Genomic DNA, 15,312 nt, shown 5'->3' with positions numbered 1-15,312 from the left:
TGTTTGAGGCACGGAGATGGGGGACGCAGCAAGGAGAGGGGACGGGGCTGAGCATGGCTGTGGATTCCCAAAGCACAGAGCAGTTTGGGATGCAAGGGACCCTCAAAGTGCTTTAGGACCAGCACTGAGCAGGGACATCTTCCCCAAGATCAAGTTGCTAGAGCACCATCCAACGTGGCTTTGAATATTTTCAGGGATGGAGCATCCACACCACCTCTCTGGGCAATGACAAAAAAAAATGCTCTAATCTCAATTTTTCCAGTTTCATTTAAAGCATTTAAATATACCTTGAGATGGCGTATTCCATTATAGGACGGAATTTGGGGTTTGAGGCGCGGATTTGGGGGCTTGCAGCAAGGAGAGGGGACGGGGCTGGGCATGGCTGTGGATTCCCAGAGCCCAGGGATGTGCTGGAAGCAGCAGCTGGCTCTGAGCAAACGCTCCGCCAGGGTCGGCAGCGCTGCTCCCTTGGCGGGGAAGCCCACACGCCTTCCCCATGACAACCTGTTACACGCTCCAAAGGAAAACAATGTTGCTCTTTTTTTTCTTCTTCTTCTTTTTTTTTTTTCTTCTTCTTCTTCTTTTTTTTTTTTTTCCCCCATTAGTTCCTGGGTTGCCTCTCGCGTTCAGCAGAGCTGCTGCTTCTGCCTCCTCAGATCTCAGTCGAGGTGTTTGGGGTGATGGGGGTTTGTGTTGACCCCACGGGCAGGTCATGGGGGAGAGCTCGCCTGGGTGTTCTTGGCACTGCTGGGCAGGAGCAGGAATGGGGAGAATGGGAAAGCTGGGCTCAGATAAATCTCTTGGTGCAGTTTCATACCACAGCAATGCAAATGTCAGGAAAATTGACCCACAAACACCAGAGGTTTGTGTCCAAAAAGGAGCCAGAGGAGTCCTGTGACTTTATTCAAATAAAGAGAGAGGCCATGGGGCATTTTCCCTGGGGTCTCTCAAATTTTTGAAGGATGCAGCCTCCTTTTTATTTGCATTTCCCAGCCACATTTCCCTCTCTTTCCCCACTGGCTGAGGTACTTGAGAGGTACAGAATTCCCAAAATGCTGAATACCAAACACCCCTTTCTAATATATACCCTCCTTTCTTTTCCTTGTGTCAACCAGTGGAATTCCTATGGAATTCCTGGTTCTTCCCATTGTTTCTTTCATCTCTCAATGTCCAGCTTTATTTACCAGCAGACCCACAGTTTGTCTGTAAAGAAAAATCTCTCTCATCCCTTTTCACAACCTGGCAAGGAAGCAGGAGCTGCAATTCTATGGGGGGGGGGGGGGGGGGAAGGGTAAAAGGAGGATTATGGAGAATTATGGCACAAAGATTTGGAAGAGGAGTTGGGTAGAGATGTCCTTCTGCCCACTTGACACAAGGAGCAGCTCCAAGGCAGGAAAAGGAGCCCCAGCACCACCCTGGGGCTCTCCATGGTGCCCAAATCCAGCCAGCCCCAAACCCCTGACTCCAGGGGACATTTAATTGTTCCTTATCTCAGGGACAACCTCAGAGCACCCCGAGGAAGGGCTAAACTAAACCCCAGGCTCCATTCCTGGATCCATCACACGCCCCCTCAAGCACCTTGGGCAAAACCTGCTGAGTCTTCCCACAGCAAAACAGCATCACCAGGCCTGGCCTACTTTGCAGGGGATGTTTTGAAGACAAATTTGTTTCCCTGGGTGGAAAACCTGTTCACAGACGGGGCTTAGCCTGATGTGCTAAGGAGCCGTCTCCAGGGAGAAACTTGCTTTTTCTTCCCTTTTTTTTTTTTTTTTTTTTTTTCACCCATGGAAGGAAAAAAAAATAAAAAAAGCCCAACCCCATCAAGATAAATTCCTGGCTATCAAATCAAAAGATCTTCGGTAACCTCTCCGGCTATTAAAGTCAAATAACGATCATAATGAGCACTGCAGTTTCACTCGTCTCAGAAGATAAAATAAGAAAAGCCAGGCCAATTTCTTTTTTGCTTGCCAGCAGATAAGAGAGCCTGACCCAGATTGGCAGAGCTCAGCTGCCTCCACAGCTTTGATTTTTCTTGGGGGAAGCTCAGTTCTGGCTGGGGGGACCCCCAAACCTTGATGTTCCAAGCCTGGTGTGATGGGGAGCACCAGCTTTGCTCTCCCACTTTTTCTTATCCCTGAACACAAAATCCATTTAAAGACCAAAGAAAAGAGGAAAAAACCAAACCCGTGCTCCAAGTTGTGAGCGATGATCCCTTGGGAATTGCAGCCTGAGGTGGAGAAAACCAGCAATTAATGCTTTGGAGAGGACGAGAGGTTTGTGCTGTCCCCTCGATGCCTTTGCATTAATTATATTTAAAAGTAGTTCCTGCCAAACCTGACACTTCAGTATCATAAAAAGTTCCTTTTGTCGCTTTCCCCCTTTTCTTTTTGGCAGCCCTGTGAGCGGGCAAGAGAGATGGAACGGGCTAAAATAATGTGATCTGATTGAGTAATGAATAGATTAATGAATTTTTGCTACCCTCAATGATTCTGTGGTAATTGCTTTAATAATATAAAATTATTTTTCTGCTCCAAACTATGATTAATGATACCAACGGAGCATTTGAATCGCGGGCCTTGTTGGGGTTTTTTTGTAAGTTCACTGATTAAATAACTAATATAATAGTTTACTCTTAATTTTTCTATGGGCAGCAATCACCCACTAATTAATTGGGGCACCAGGGTTGAGCAAACCTATTGTTTTGTGTATCAAAACTCTCCCTCATCTCTTGACTTCTCACCAACACCGTTTAAAGGAGGAACAGTTTCTTTTCCACATGTGGGGGTTTTTTAAATTTTATTTTCCACATCAGAAAAATGTTCATTAATTGTATTTTCAGAGTAGTGGGTTGGTGGTGACATGGGGGACATTCATTTTAGGGTGAGATGGGCACAGAGTGAGCAGGGTCCTGTCCCAAAGCCAAGGGGAAAAGAAGAAAAAGAGGATTTTCCACCCCATTTTAGGGCAAACCCATCCTATTTTGTAAATGTTTCATATTCACTAGACCTTCCTGGACAGAGGGGTCCTCATTTGTACCCCAAAACCTCCCCACCTCTGAACCCTTTTCTGCCTCTTTGGCACCAGAGATAAATCAGCCTCCGCGGGGTGTTAATGAAGCGTTTAATCATTTACTGTTCCTCGTGCTCTGCCTCCTTTTTATTTCGGTTTGCAGGAATCAGAGAAACACTGGAGCGTGGCAAAAGGCAGCTATTGAACGTCTGTGTCTGTTATTTGCCCCCGTGATGGGGAATTAATTGCCTGCTGATTAATGAGCCCTTCAGAGCCAGGACTGAGGGGAAGGGGGAGAGAGAAGGGAAGGAAATCAGCTGCTCTGCTCCAGCCTCGGTGTTTTCTGGGCGGCCAAGAAGGGGTTAAAGAGCCGAAAGCTGGATGGGGAGGGATGGTGGGAAAGGCAGGGAAAGGAGAGGGAGAAATCTTAGTCCTGGCATGTGTCAGAGAAAAGAGAGAGAGAGAGAAATTGAAGCAGCAGTTTTAATTCTGTGAGTGCTTTCACGCCCCTTGAATGGAGAAGGGGAAAATTATTTAATTAAAAATATATTTACTTTTAATGCAACCATCAATATTTCCATCCGTGCTGATTGTGGAGAGGGGTTGTGTGTTTGCATGTTTAAACACTTGGGAGCTCTGCCTCCCGCTGCTCCTGCTCCAGCAGCGCTGGAGAGTGAGCACACCCAGATCCTGAACGTGTTTAGATCCTGACAACACTCAGATCCCTGTGCACACTCACATCCTGTGCACACTCAATCCCTGAGCACCCTGAGATCCCTGTGCACACTCAGATCTTGTGCACACTCACCTGGATGCCTGAGCACACACAGGTCCTGTGCACACTCAAATCCTGTGCACACTCAGTCCTCAAGCACCCTAAGATCCCTGTGCACACCCATATCCTGAGAACACCCAGATCCTGAGCACACCCAGGTCCTGAGCACACCCAGGTCCTGTGCACACTCAAATCCTGTGCACACTCAATCCCTGAGCACCCTGAGATCCCTGTGCACACTCAGATCATGTGCACACACAGATCCTGAGCACACTCACATGCTGAGCACACACAGATCCTGAACACATTTAGATCCTGTGCACACCCAGATCCTGAGTACACACAGATCTTGTGCACACTCACATCCTGTGGACACAGATCATGAACACATTTCAATCCTATGCACACTCAGATCCTGTGCACACCCAGATCATGTGCACACCCAGATCCTAAGCACACATGGATCCTGTGCACACTCAGATTCTGTGCACACTCACCTGGATCCCTGTGCACACTCAAATCCTGTGCACACTCAATCCCTGAGCACCCTGAGATCCCTGTGCACACTCACCTGGATCCCTGAGAACACCCAGATCCTGTGCACACTCAAATCCTGTGCACATTCAATCCCTGAGCACACTGAGATCCCTGGTGCACACTCACCTGGACCCCTGTGCTCACCCAAATCCCTGAGCATACCCAGATCCTGTGCACACACAGATAGATCCCTGTGCACACTCAGATCCCTGATCACACCCACCCACCTCCCCTGACTGCTCAGCTTTGGGGCCTGGGTCCTGTTTGGCAATTCCCACAGAGGATTCCCATGAGCAGCCTCCTCCCCTGTGGACCCAGCCCTGACACCTCTGGATTTCAGGTCCCCTGTGGGTGTTTTGCTGTCATGACCTTGCTGGGCTCCTTTTGTGGAACCAGCCAGTCCTGGGGGCCCAGTGCACCCCAAACTCCATCCCTGCTATGCTCCTGGGCTGGTTGGGGTGTCTGGGTGCTGCTGAGTGAGGTGCTCCAGGTGCCAGGAGCACCCCCTAAGCACAGGGGCTGGGAGCTGCCCCTGCTGCTGTCCCCTAAATAATTCAGACAATGGAAAATGTCAGGATCCAGGGATTCTGCCAACAACCCACCAAGAGCTGTACAGTAAAGCTCCTACAGCCCTTCGGATCTGAATTCCTTCCCAGTGTCCAAACACTTCCTAGGTCCCCATCTGCCTGTCTTGTTCCTACCCTACAGGATGGATTTGAAGGATTTCTCCACAAAAGCCTCTAAATCCCCTGGCTGGGCAGTGCTGAGTGGTGGCACACTCTGATGAGGCTCTGCTGGCCAGGTCCTCCCCCGGGGCTGACCACACAAGGACAGACAGAGGCTTTGTGTGAAATATGACTCCAAACAAGGAGGAAACAAAAAAGTTTAGCTTGTACAGGAAACAAATTGACTTTGTCAGTGTGACCTTGAGGCTCAGCCACCAGCCCAGCAGGACTGGCAGCTCCTGCTCGGGTATCATCCCTCTTCCCCTCTCCAAAGGAGCTCCTGTCTCCCAAGACTGGCAGCATCATTCCTTATTTCCAAGGCCTGCACTGTGGTGCCCTTATTTTGCTCTTTATCTGCTGGTTTTTCATATTTGCCAGGCCATGAGGAACAAGTCCTCCTCCCCTCAAGGGCGCTCTGATGATTCCCAGCCCCATCCTTGTCTCCCCAGGGCTCGCAGGGATGAGGATGCGGGTGGGAGTCACAGCTGGGGATTCCAGGAGCTTCCCAACTCCCTCCTTGCTGATGCAGCTCACAGCTTCCTTTCCGCTCTCGTATTTCAAGTGGAAAATTTGGTGAAAACAAAAAAATTAGCAGGACATTCTTGGTGGAGCAGCAACAAGCATCACAATCTATTAGCAATGGCCCTTTTTTCTTTTTTTTTTTGAGTTCATGCTTGCCACACATTTTCCAGCAGAGCTGCTGAGGGATTGGAGTAGTCAGCAGGAGCTGAGAGCCCGTGGGTCTCCCTTCTCCTGGGCAGCTCCCTGGTCTCAGCCCACAGGACTGTTCCCATCACTCCAGGTCTCCCTGAAGGCAAAAGTCACTCCGGAGCCTCCGGTGAGACACAAACACAATCTGCTGATTTTTCTAAAAAGCTGCTGAAGTGATATTAATCCCTGGCTCCACAGGAAAGATCAAAAGAGCCAGGGAGGCAGTGCTGGAATGGAAATGGTGCTCTGCAGAGGGAAGAAAGGCAACTGGGAACTTCCTGGTGGAAGCAGCTGGGTTTTTAAATCAACCTCAGTGGTGGCCAAAGTTGCCTTTGCTGGACCCAACCCATGGAGCAGAAATAAGGACAGAGAGCCCCAGAGGGTTCCTGTATTTCACTCCCTGTGCAGAGCAGGCTCTTCCTGAGCAGTTTTGGAGACAACACTGCGCCAGCCCTTTGCCTTTTATTGCCACAGTCTGTTCCACTTCTCATCAAATCCAGCCCTGGATCTTTTTCCCAGCCCGTTGTGGCCCATCTGGTGTTTGTGTTGAGCTGTGCTCTGGCCCTGCCTGAATTTCACCAGCTTTGTAGGATATCTCAGGCCCTTTCTCCCATTTCCCACCACTGGCTCTCAGCTCTGATTTTGGTTTTGTGTCCTCCCAAGTGCCACTGGCCTTTCCTGGGGTGAGCCCTCCATAGATCTAATAAATGTCCCCTCTCTTCCATCACTGGGGAGGTTAATTGGAATATTGAATCACAGCAGATGAAGAGAGACTCCTGTTAGCCACATCCCTCCTTTCTGACAGGGAGCCATTGATAATCCTTCTCCAGGTTCAGCCAAATTGCCAGACAAGGCTGTTTCCCAGCGTGCTGAGGAGAATGTCATGGGGGGACAGCTCAGAGAGGCTCCCTGAAGTAAGGACAGATGACATCTCCTGCATCCTCCCCCAGCACTGTCCCTGCCACCCTGTCACTGCAGGAAATTAGATTGGTTTGACCCAATTTGGTCTTTACAAATTCATGTTGGCTGTGCCTGAGTTTTTTTCCTCTGTTCTTCCAGGTGCTCGCCTTGTTTGAGGCAAACTCTTCCTCCCAAAGGCAGGTGTTGCCTCTGTCCTTTTCCATAGTTGTTTTTTTTGTTTTTTTGGGTTTTTTTTGCACAGTCATCTTTTCAAATATCGCAGTGTTGGCTCCAAAATTGTGCTCAGTGGCTCTCCACGTGCCTGGGGATGGAGCTGGAAAACGCCTGAGTGTGCTCCAAACTCCTCTGTCCCTTCCCAGCCTGCTCCTCCTCAGGGTTAATTGTGTCAGACACCAACTCACAGCTGATCTGTTTAGTAAAGACTAAACTGAAAGAGGCTTTAGCCATCTCAGCATCATCTGGCACAGCCTTCCCTCTTCAGCCACTCTGACATTTCCAAACGGGATTTTGATTATTTTTTTTCCAAATTCAAGCTGACTTTTTCAGCTGTTTTAAAATGTAAATCAATTTCTGCTTAAAAAAAAAAATAAATGGAAGAGTTTTAATAGTCTGACTGCAATTGTTGGAATAAAATGCTTTGAAAGAGCAAAATGTTTCTTGCTACTTGTGATCATCTTTCTTTGGAACGATTATTAATGGTGGGGCCAAAAATTGAGGGGTTTTGAAAAGGAAAAGATTTCTCCCCACCCAGATTTATGTCAGTTTGTTTCTCAGTGATCAGGAGCATCACACTCGCCCTGCCAGGTGTTGGCTCAAGCAGAGCTGCAGTTATTCCCCTGCAAGATTTCCCTGGGCCAGGAAACTCTGGATTCTCAGGCAACTCCATCTGCATCGACAGCAATCCGTGCCACCAGCCTGCATCCACACCAGGCAGAATTGGACGGGTATTGAGCAGAAATGTGCCTTGTCCCACGCACAGCAGCTGAGAGCTGGCTTGAAATGCAAATGGGATGGGGAAGACTATGGAAATTCAATAGAGAAAGCTCTTTGGGGCTCTTTGCATCCAGCACAGATCGTTAGGAAGAGCTCTGTTTGCCCAGAGACCTCTGGCACGAAACAGAAATATGAAATCAGACCTCTCTGCCTCGCTCGAGTCCAAGTCAGACACATCGTGTGCATTGATGTCTGATCTCACCTGTTCCAGCTCTCATCCCTTCATCCCAGCCAGAAGATCATTCCAGGAAACCTCTGCTCCACTTCGAACCTTCCCCTGCCTTCCAGTGGGGATTGATTTGTGGCCCAGCTCCTCTCGTGCAGGCGTTGTCCTTTAAGTGGAGCAGCTCTGCCTTGCCCGTGCCTGGGTGATGGATGGAGCAGGAGCCTGTTTGCATCTCAGCTGTCTCCCACAGCAGCTGCTGCTCCAGCAGGGAGAGGGATGCTGGTTATCTGGGTAAACAACTTTCCCTAAAAGGGGATTATTTCCAAGAACACCCATCAACTCTCTAAAATCGACACCCAAGTGCTTTTAGTGGATTGGAGATATTCAGTGGAGAGCAGAGTCAGGGGGCTCATACAAGCAAAATGGTAACTTTTCATCCAGAAGTTAAAGTTTCCTTTTTTCCCCCCTTTGGTTTTGGCTGACCAGCCCTTTGAAATAGAAATAAAAAAAAGGAATTCAGAGGATAAACCTCCCAGCAGTGCAGCCTAGCTGGGAGAGAAAACTGAGATTCAGGAGCTCGGTCATTCCTGCATCCCCCACTGGTGATGGCTTTGAGCTAGTGCTTTGCTCCCTGTGAACATCCCTGGAAAAGGGAATTCAGCCCATGCAGGGGAAAGGTGTCAGAAGTACCTGTGAGGTTCTCTGAGCAGCACTCAGGGAGACAAAGAGGTGGGAATGAGGATTTGTGTGCCAAAGAGGTGAGGGATGAGGATGGAGCAGGGTGAAGATGGGGCAGGATGAGGATGGAGCAGGATGAAGGTGGAGGAGGATGAGGATGGAGCAGGGTGAGGATGGAGCAGGGTGAAGATAGGACAGGATGAGGATGGAGCAGGATGAAGATGGGACAGGAAAGCCCCAGTGCTGCTCGGAGCAGGGGATGGGAAGTGCAGGGAAAAGACCTGGATGTCCTGGCCCAGAACAGGTTTTGCTGGACTCCCATTTCTCTGTGGGGCCAGGTGAAGGTGGAGCTCAGCACGTTCACCCACCCTTGGCTGTCCCTGTGCCCCCCCAGCTGTGCTGTCCCCACAGCCAGGTGCCAGCCCTGTCCCAGGGGTGCCCACACCCCTCTGCCCTCGTGCTGATGTGCCAGGGGAGGGAAGAGCCCGGCCAGGACGTGCTTGGCCTCCCCAACCGCAGCACAGCCGCTTCCCAGGAGCACCGAGAGCACTGAGCCTGTTGTGGAAAGTCCTTAAATCACTAATTAAAGCTGTTACCCTCCGTATGACACTGGAACAACCTCTTCCGAGCCTGCCTGGAGGCTCAGGGGATGCAAGAGATGTCTCAGCAGCTCGTTTTTCTGTCTTGCACCTCTCCCTTGCCCCCCACCATCCCCGCTGCCAGCCATCCTCTCCGTTATCCTCACACACATCCTGCGGTTGGGAACGCAGATCCCATTGATCAGGGGGTGCAGGGATGGCAGATCCCATTGATCAGGGGGTGCAGGGATGGCAGATCCCATTGATCAGGGAAGGTGCAGGGATGGCGGGTCATTTGCATTCCCCCGTCCCTTCCCATTTCTCCTCCGGAGCCCCGGCTGGGTGAAGTTTGGAGCGGAGAAGGAGATGGGGTTGCTATGGCTACCAGCGCTGCCTTCCTCCCGAGGAGGAGGAGACCGAGGGAGTTCAGGGCAAAGCCATTCCTCACCAACTTCTCTGCCCCTGAAACTCAGACGGGGGCTCTGGGGCACCCTTGGGGCACCCTTGGGTGCCACCAGACACTCCCTGCGGGCAAACAGGAGCTGGGGATGAGCAGCAGCTCCATAAAAATCCTGTCTGTCCCATATGGGACCAGCCCTTGGCTCAGAGGCCACTCCTGTCCTCCTGGAAAAGACAGTGTGGGGACACTGGAAGGGAAATGTGGGACACCTTGGGGACACTTTGGTTCTCCTCCTTCCCAGGGGCTGGTGCTACCTGGCTCTCTGGACTGATGGATTCTCCCAAAGGGCTTTCAGCACCCCAATATTGAGGAATCATCTCTTTCTTTTCACATTTTTTGCTGCTGCATCCCTCAAAATCAGCACAGAGGACTGCAGTGACCCCCCTGCCCTGCACCCCAAACCCTGGGGTGAGGGAACAGACAGAGGAGGCCTCACACAACACGGATCCCTTTGTTCCCTCCTTGCTCAGGATTGTCTGTAATTATTTCCAGGGATGCACGCCACGGCAATTGTTGATTATTTGAGGCTCCTGTGGGAAATGCTTCCCTGGGAAAGAAAAGCAAAGAGAGCCTGCACAGAGCCTGGATGAGAAATTCAGATCTGGAACGGGCTCAAGAAGGGAATAAATAGGTGAATAAATTAAATAAATAACAGGTGGGGGGGGAAGGAGTGAGATGGCCTTGCCGTGTCAAGATAACTGTACCTTGTCCCTCTGCTCTGCAAACTCTGCTGAGCAGATTTATTAGTTTTAATTAACAAGAGGGGGAGAGAGAAAAAAAAATGGAGCTGGGAATACATCCAAATTTCAACTCACAAAATCACTGCTCCTTCCTCAAGATTGAGAGAGAAAGAGGGTGAATGACCAGAATAATAATCAGGAAGGAGATCTGGGTGCCAAGGAAGCCACTTCTCTGCCTGGGATTTGTGCTGGCTCCTGGGGTGAGCAGGAACTTTTTTCAGAGCAGAACAGGAAGTCCTGGCAGGGTCAGAGTTCAGGAGTGTAAAATTCAGAGTGGGGCAGATAAAAGTTCTTACCCAACTTTTTCCTTTTGGTAGAAAGCTGGGGCTGGGTTTAAGGTTGTGTCTGTAAGTGCTGTTTTTCACAGAAAATGTCTTTTTTTTTTATCATCGTTAAGTCCTCATCCACAAGGATGAATGGCTTGGGGACAGCCAGTTGCTGATGTGCCCTCAGTGGCCACAGGGATGTGTCCCCACACTGCCCTGGGCACTGGGGAATAGGATTTTTGTGCCCAAAGAAACATCAACCTTCTCCCCATGGGGTGCACTCTGGGATGCTGGAAGGAAGGTGTTTAACTTCAGGTATTTGCTTATTCTCAGTAGCAGAAGAGAGCTAAAAAAAATAAAATAAAATAAAAACTCAATTTCCAGTCCACAAAACATTGACAATCCAAACCATCTAAAAGAAAAACAGTGCTGCCTTTTATTTATTAGTGTTTTCTCTCCTGCTGGCATCCAGTCGACATTTGCTGCCACGGATTTATGAGGATGAAATGCTTTTTTTTATTCTTTTTTCCCCTGTCAGAATGGCCTGGGAGGGAGGCCTGGTCTGGGAGCATCTCCTTCCTCCTGCAGAGTCCTCACCTCAGGACCAGCAGAAGCGCAGCCTCGTTAGTCCAGCTAATTAGCCCTGATTAATACCCAAGAGCTGAGGTGTTGCTGGGCTTCTCCTGCGGCCAGAGCTGTCCATGGAAAGGGAGGTGCTGGCTCAGGGAATTTGCCTCTGGTTTTGATGTAGAAATTCCCTTTATGGCTCTTTATGACCATCAACTGGTCCCTCTGAGGAGGATAAACATCATCATGAGGCCCCAGGAAGGCCCTGAGTTCTTCAGGACAGAGAAGGAAAATGGGCTTTGCTTTCCCTCCCAGGTTCCCTTTCAAGTTTTTCTTTGGCCCATGAGAAACCATCTGGGAAGAGCTGGGAAGGATCTGGTGATGCCTTGGGAAGGCTGAGCTAGAGCAGAGACTGGACAGAGTTAGATAATAAAGTAGATATTTATTGAAAGGCCTTTGGGGCACACCTTGGGCAGGACAAGAGCCTGGCCAGGACTACACCCAAGGTGGACCCAAAATGGTCACGAAAAATGGACAACCAGTTATGAGATCTTACATTTTTATAAGTTTTGGTCCATTTGCATCTTGGGGTTTAATTGTCCAATTCCAGCTCCAGGCTGTGAGGTCTCATCCTTCTTGTTCCTCCCTCCAGTCACCCTTGTTTGTGCTTTTGGGCCTGAAAGTTGTCCTTGGTGTGCAGCAGGAAAAGGATTTGTTTTGTGTCCCTGCTCTGTGCAGAGCTGAGTGACACTGACTGTGAGCTCAGAGCTGCACCCCTGGGCTGCACAGAGCCTAAAAAACATGAAAGCTCAAACTTAAGGCATCACTGGCTGCCAGCACCACCAGGATCCAGGAGAACCTGGAGCCCTTGGTCCCATCCCTGCCCTTTCCCGAGGTTCCATGAGGAAACACAGCCTCGCTCTCCAGGAAACAGCAGCTCCAGTGTTTTGTCTTTGACTTTCACAATTTCAACAAGTCCCTCGGGAGAAGCCTCAGTGAGTTTTATTAAAAATAAAAAACCCTGGTGGAGAGGACGAGCACTTTGTCTTCCAGAGTTGCCAGGAGCTGCCAGAGACAGCAGAGAGAGTTCAAAAAGGCTCTCGGGGAAGAGCAGGATGTAAATAAAGAGAAATAATAACAGCTGGGCCCAGCACAGGGATAGGGGTACAAGGCCCTGGGTTTGTGGCCAAAACACTGGGAACAGCAAAAAAATTCTCAAGGAAAACACAGACTCAGGGTCCCACAGGAAAATAATCCAACTGGAAAACTCAGCAGAGAGCTGTGTCCTGGCCCTGGGATGAAGATCAATCCCTGCTCCATCCTCATTTTCCACGGTGACTCCCTGGATATGACAAGGAGGCCACTTGGAGAAAAGGGTCACTCCTGCCCCAAGCCCATGCTTGATTTGCAGGCCAGAAAGGTGCAAACTCCAATCTCCTGCCAGATGGGAAATTTTAAGAAGTTTCGCACATTTTTAATTAATTTGTATCCAATAAAAGCCAGGCCTCTGCTACCTTCCACCTCGTCTGCTGTTAGAAATCCAAATATCACTGATTCTGCACCGTGATTTTTGAGAACCCAATTACCTGCAGGGTCTCAGCCCATCTGTGCTCGAGATGTGCCCAGGTACAGGCAGGTTTGCTGGGGAAAAGGTGACAAAGAGGCACGGAGAAGGAGTGATTTTTACAGCCTCAATTCCCCAGGGAAGCAAGCCAACAAGAGAGGTCAGATCCTGGGTCCCATGGCATATGTTCAGATTACTTCATCAGCGCTCTGGTTGAAACATTTCCATGGCTGCTGCTGGCAGAAAATTGGTCTTTTTTTAAAAAAAGGAAAAAAAATATCCAAATTATGTTGTTGGGTTGTTTTTTTTTCCCCACTTGACAAATGTTGACACTGTGTAAAAAAAAAAAAAAAAAAAAAAAAAAAAAGATAAAAATTAAAAATAAAAATAAAAAAAGCCAAGCAAAAAATCCAGGCCAAACCCAAATGTTGAACAAATAGAGACATTTTCACTTTGGAAGCAAAAATCAAAACAGATCTGTTGAAAACAGAAATAATTTCATCCAAGCAGCCCCACTTACAACCTGGCCTCCCTCTGATTGCTAATTCCACGCCAGGCCTCTGGCATGGAACCACGAGGAGCTCTGGAGCAAAATCCAAAGGAGCAGCCAAACCTGCCTTTGGGCTCCTTGCACGTGTGTTTACCCCACCAGACTTCCCCCCAAAATTTGGAACAGTGATTAATTAATTTAGAAGGTGATGAGAGTCAAGGCTGTGCCACCACACTGAGCTTGGTGTTGGTCACCCAGAGGTGCCCAGTGACATAATTGTTACTGTGTCTGTCACAGCAGGAGCAAAATTCCCAGATTTTGGTCCATCTCAAGCTGGCAAGTTCAACTCTATGAGGTTCTTCCCCTCTTTTTTTTTTTTTTTTTGGTGCATTTTCCAAGCAGGGTTTTGGGAGGATGGAAATCCCAGGGTGTCCCCAGCCCCAGAGCCTGGGAGTGGAAAGAGAGCTGGAATTTACACATAAACATCCTGGCACGAAGCCACCTCCACGAGGAGGGAAAAAAAAAATAAATCCAAACAGAAAGAACATGAAAAATTAATAAGGGTTTTAGACTATTACATTTTCCAGGAGTTGCTGGATCGTGGTTCTCAATTCTCAATCAATCACGTTTCAATTGGGCTGATTAATTTTCCGAAATGCTTTGTTGGCCGCCTCTGACGTGCTCCAGTTCCTGGGGAGACAAGCCAAGGCCAGGATTGGAACTGGGGGACTCAGGAGGGGGTTCCAGGAATGGAATTGGGGGACTCAGGAGGGGGGACCGTGGCTGGAATTGGGGGATTCATGATGACAGTCCAAAGTGTGGAATTGGGTGCTCATGAGGGAGTTCCCAGGGCTGGAATTGGGGATGGTTCCATGGCTGGAATTGGGGGATTTGTGAGGAGGGACTCAGGGCTGGAATTGGGGGATTCATGAGGGGGTTCCAGGAATGGAATTGGGGGACTCATGAGGGAGGACCCAGGGCTGAAATTGGGGGATTCATGATGAGGGTCCAAAGTCTGGAATTCAGTAGTCATGAGGGAGTTCTCAGGGCTGGAATTGAGGAGGGTTCCAGGGCTGGAATTGGGGGTCAGGGTGGGAATTGGGGGATTTCATGAGGGGAGACCAGGGCTGGAATTAGGAGACCCATGTGGGGGGATCCAAGGGCTGAAATTGGGGGATTCATGAGGAGGGTCCAAAGTCTGGAATTTGGTACTCATGAGGGAGTTCCCAGGGCTGGAATTGAGGAGAGTTCCAGGACTGGAATTGGGGGAGTCATGAAAGGACATCCCAGGAGATCTGGAACTCAGGGACTGGGTCCCAGGGCTGGAACTGTGGGACCCATGAGGAGAGTCCTGGGGCAGGAATTGGGGGACTTATGAGGGGTGTCCAGGGCTGGAATTGGGGAATTCATGAGGGGGTTCAAGGGATGGAATTGGGGGATTCATGAGGAGGGTCCTGGGGCAGGAATTGGGGAATTCATGAGGGGGTCCCAGGGCTGGAATTGGGGAATTCATGAGGGGGTTCAAGGGATGGAATTGGGGGATTCATGAGGGGGGTTGGGGTGGGAATTGAGGGATTCATGAGGAGGGTCCTGGGGCAGGAAGTGCGGGACTCATTAGGGGGAATTGAGGAGGGTCCCAGGGCAGGAACTGGGGCACTCACGAGGAGGGTCCAGGGCAGGAACTGGGAGATTTTAGAGGAGGGTCCAGGGCTGGAATTGAGGGATTCATGAGAGAGGTCAGGGTGGGAATTGTGGGACTCATGAGGAGAGTCCTGGGGCAGGAACTGGGAGATTTTAAAGGAGGGTCCATGGCTGGAACTGAGGAAGGTCTCGGGGCAGGAACCGGGGGACTCAGGAGGAGGGTCCCAGCACCCCAGGCTGCCCTGTTTGGAGCAGGAGGAGGCTGCAGGGCTCCATCCCGAGCGGCACCAGCTCCTGCCGTGCGTTCCGTCCCCTCCATGCCATCCTCTCCTCCTCTGCCCCGGCCTGATGGCCCCGGCCTGGCCGCAGGCCCCGGGGTTAAGGAGAGCACTTCATTGTGCCTAACGAGGCGCTCTGCCCAGCCAGCCAGAGCAGCCGGCTCAGCCCTGGATTGTCTTTCCCTTTTTATTGCCCAGCGGGAGGAGCACGGG

This window comes from Zosterops lateralis, assembly GCF_965231275.1.
Source record: "Zosterops lateralis genome assembly, chromosome: 19".
In the NCBI taxonomy this organism is placed as follows: Eukaryota; Metazoa; Chordata; class Aves; order Passeriformes; family Zosteropidae; genus Zosterops; species Zosterops lateralis.
The sequence above is the reverse complement of the archived record's forward strand: the minus strand, read 5'-3'. Positions refer to the sequence as shown.